Source organism: Lactuca virosa, chromosome 2, assembly GCF_052849685.1.
Source record: "Lactuca virosa cultivar CGN04683 chromosome 2, Lactuca_virosa_CGN04683_v6, whole genome shotgun sequence".
NCBI classification, from domain to species: domain Eukaryota; kingdom Viridiplantae; phylum Streptophyta; class Magnoliopsida; order Asterales; family Asteraceae; genus Lactuca; species Lactuca virosa.
This window is the reverse complement of record NC_136427.1, coordinates 298,618,913-298,623,481: the sequence shown is the minus strand read 5'-3', so window position 1 is coordinate 298,623,481 and position 4,569 is coordinate 298,618,913. Positions and strand designations below refer to the sequence as shown.

At 29.7% G+C, this 4,569-nt stretch overlaps 1 long non-coding RNA gene across 1 annotated transcript; it reads left to right on the top strand.

Annotated features, from left to right (window-relative positions):
• The first annotated feature begins 939 nt into the window (after nt 1–939).
• Nucleotides 940–2,911, top strand: LOC145157127 (uncharacterized). Its single transcript, XR_013737107.1, has 2 exons — nt 940–1,344; nt 1,677–2,911. It is a non-coding gene; the product is annotated as an uncharacterized LOC145157127 (long non-coding RNA).
• Nucleotides 2,912–4,569: the final 1,658 nt, after the last annotated feature.

Here is a 4,569-nt window from a genome sequence, read left to right as displayed (position 1 = left end):
CATAATCACTTAAACCACAGCTCTGATACCATCTTGTAACGCCCAGATTTTCCTTCGCCAGGTATACCCCAAAATTTATTACATCATTATAAAAATTTTACACAACATTTTGGTATACACTGGCACACTGGAGTACAAGAAGCTATCACAAGGATCGTGCTGGCAGCAAGCACAAGATCAAGTCGGGCGCTACAATCTTTAACCTGCAAAACATTTTCAAGCAAACAACATAAGCCTCACGGCTTAGTGAATAACAACTACAGTAACATAAACACATAATCCAGATAATAAATAATCAATCAGGCAGATATATTCACAATATCTCCTAAGAGATTTAACATAAACCTTGTTTGCATAATAATTCCATGCTTAGTAAAGCACTAAGCCCAAACCTGTCAAATGATACCATCTTGGAGATACCACTGGTACATGTATGATTTGGTGGTTATCTTGGTTTGGAGATACCACTGGTACGGGTATGAGTTGGTGGTTATCTTGGTTTGGAGATACCACTGGTATATATATGAGTTGGTGGTTATCTTGGTTTGGAGATGCCACTTGTGCAGGTACGATATGGTAGATATCCTGGATTGGAAATGCCACTAGAACGTGACAGGTATGACATGATAGTTATTCTGGATTAGGGATACTATTGGAACATGAAATGATATGGTGGTAATCTCGGATTGGAGATACCACAGGAAATTGAATATATATATATATATATATATATATATATATATATATATATATATATATATAGTTAGGTTCATATATAAACCATAAGTATTGTGTGAGTGTGTAACGAATTGTGGACCAATCAATTTATAGGGTTAATTTTGGAATGTTACATTGAATTAAAATATTATCCAAAATTAGCAAACCTATAATTAAGGAATACATAAATAGTATGTTGAATTATTTAGCCTCACACCACCATTCTTCTTTGCCGTCCCTTTTATACTTGCCGGTGTAGTAATCCTCGCCAACAACCTCTTGTGTTTTCTTTCAATATCTAGAGGAGCGAGGGCATAACTCAACAAAGAAGTGCAGATCCGAAGATCCTCATTATTCATTTTTTTCGCACCTGCAATCAAGGGGTGGAGCTGCGTGAAGTACAATTTGGTATTCTTCAAACAAATCACATCCACAATAAAAGAACCCAAAAATCAATTTGATATCTTTTAGATTTGAAAAGTCATCAAATTGATAATTTTATGTGTTAGGGAGAAAAACGATTATTTAAGAAGGAGGTATTTTTAAAATCAATTAATGATCTTCGTAATGCTCAAGGAATAGGTTGAATACACAGTTGGTGTAATCGCCTCTATAGACTTTCAAGAGGTTAGTACTTTTTATCATTTTTTCCTAATGTTTTACAAATTTATTTGCTTTTTCCATTGATGCTTAATAATGAAACAAGGACTAAAACATATTTGTAATCTTGGCAATGTATGTGGTTGATGGAAATGTCGTTTGGGCAATGGCTAGAAGATGCAGTTTACGGATATTTTCAGTATTAAATTTGAGTAATAGACATGAGTCAATACATGCACACCATCTGTTTGATAAGAATTCTCAATCAATACTTATTTGTAAAAATAGATTTTAATCCTATTTTTAATTTTTTATCACCTATAAGTATAACCTTGGATCAGTCGTTTATGTTTTTTTAGATATGTTACAGGGGAGACACTCTAGAGTCTAAAGGGAATTTTTTTCTAAAATTAACAACACTGATCAAAGGTCGACACTTGATTGATTTGCTTAAGGTAAGAACCACTGTTTTAATATATTAGTAGCTTTTTTGATCAGGCCAAAAGAATGATGAATAAGCTTTGCACTAAGATCATTCCCTTCCAATATCGAGTATACAGTTACTAGGTTGTGTGATGGTAACCCAATGTTTAAAACAATAAAATGATGTATGTTATTTTTTCTGACCATGTTTTGTGTAGTTTAAAATTTTAAAATTGGCTAATGGAAATATGATCTTCTTTGTAGATGCGTTAAAGTAAATTAAGTGACACTAGAATCTGAATTTTTATAGTTTACTAGAAGTATGATTTCTTTTTTATAACATATTTTTATATAATTTTGGGATATGTGTGGAAGTATGTGCTTGCTTTATACATTTTAAACTACTAGTAGTGAATAATTTACAATAAGTAACAATGCCGACGCTTTTTTTTTTTTGTATTTATCTTCCAATAAAGGTTTGTTATTGGTAATTTCTTTAAAAGATATCTTTAAATTTGGTTTCATTCACATTAATTTAAATAAATTTTCTAATCATGTGTTTTGGATTTGAGCTTTGGAGATTCATATTCTTGATCCAAGTACCTATGGAGATAAAGGTAATTTGATTAAAATATGATAGAGCATTAAGTTTTCTTTCTAGGATGACTATCTTTTTTGGAAGCTATTTATCATCCAAACCTTATCTTGTTGAATTTGAGAAGTTAGTGAGGCATACATCTTTAAATTTTCATGCAGATTCAATTCGTTTGTAAAGGCATTTAAGTACCTTTTGAATATCTTTAGATATTGAAGTCTCATTTTTTTTTTCATTTTTGTACATCATAAAAACAGGAAAATGAGATTTTGGTTGTGATGTAGGGTATTCTTTAAGAATGGAATACTAAAACCATGGTATTCTTTAAGAATGAAAGGGTGAAAAAAAGAGGATCCATGGTTCTAGAATGTTGTAGATAATGTTGGTTGGTCGAAGATGAACATAGATGATAAAAACGATGAACATAGGAGAAGAATGTAGGGTTTTTGTTTTTTTTTTACTTTAGCCTTTTGACAAAAAGAATGTGGTATATATTATAAATTTTTTGTATATTCACAAACTCTTAAATAATGTCATATTTTTTATATTTGAAATATAGGTTCTTAATTTATTTCCTGTCTTATTCTTCAAGAATATTTTTTCTTTACTATTTCAAGAATGTTGGTTATACACTTGGAATTAACGCCTTATTCTTCAAAAATGTTAAACTATTCTTCAAAAATGTCAACTATGACTTCTAATTAATGTCTTATTCTACAAGAATTTTTACGAAAATATCATTCATAATCATTCTTATCATCAAGCATGAACTTTTAATTAATAAATCAATTCTTAATGATTTCATGATATATATAAAAAGTTTGTACTTTTAAAAAAAATGATTCTTAAAATTGTATCAACCTTGGGAATTGTTAAAAGATTGTAATTCTTAATTCTTAATTGTTCTCATGATCAAGAAAAAAAACCAAATATTATAGGTGGTAAAAAAAGAAAACTTAATTCTTAAAGAATGAAGCATGTTTCATGTTTTTTGAGTACTATGTAAAAATCGATTACATACGTAAATAAAAATTTAAACTGATATCCCATGAAAGTTCACCTTCCATATATACTTTATAACCATTATTAAAATTAATTAAATGTAATTATATAGTAAATGCTACCATATGTTAATAACATATACCATCATATCTCAACCTTTCATTTCTTTTAATCCAATGGACAAGAATTAGTCATACATTCATACAATATTTGAAGTTTACATTTGATCCTAACCCTATATATATATATATATATATATATATATATATATATATATATATATATATATATATATATATATATATGTGTGTGTGTGTGTGTGTGTATAAGTGTATGTATGGTAATCTTGGTATTAGAGTTACCAAGAGAATAAGGATGAATTAGTAATGTCACTGATTGACATAATGTCAGAAAGGTTGACTTTAAAATGTCACCTATTGACAGCATAGTAAGAGATTGCTACGATGAGAACGAAATGACTTCTTCGTAATGTGAAGATATTGAGAAATAGGTGTTTGATTGACCTATTGTATGTATAGAAGATACCAGTATAGGTGGACTTACTGTGTATCTGATTTACATTATGGTATTAAAGACCATAATGGATTGGGTGGATTCGAGAAATTTTGATGTAATAAATTCATGTGAGTGATGAGATGTGGAAATGTGGTATTCACTGATATGATATTCGGTAATAATTGATAATTAATGCTATGTGTGATCTTGGATTGGAGATCATGGTGCGTAGTTAACTGACTTGGTGATAGTGAAATACTCGTGACTTGTAAGGAGTCCTAAATCGAGTACCTAGTGATAGTTGAGAATGGTAAATGGAAATAGTTGATTTAAATTAAGTAGTAAGTGAGTACTACTTGTTGCAAAGAAATGTTAGCCGATTGTTTAATAATTGAAAGAAAGTTTAAAATGAGATGTAGAAATTTGATGGTGATTGATAGCCAATAACCATTTTGTATTGAAAATGGTTATCATTGTTGATAAAGATATATGTGTATTGTAGTATAAATTTATGGGGAATTTATGCTAAGAAAATAATAGTAAATTCTGATAGTAATTGTGGTCGATGATGTGATTCAATAGTTCTTCTTAGAAGGACTATAAGTTAATGGAATTCTTGAATATAGCACGAGACTTCAGGAGATTTCGGGGACGGAATCTTTTGAAGGGGGGAAGACTTGTGACACCCGGTTTTTCATAATAGGTGTTATTTTATG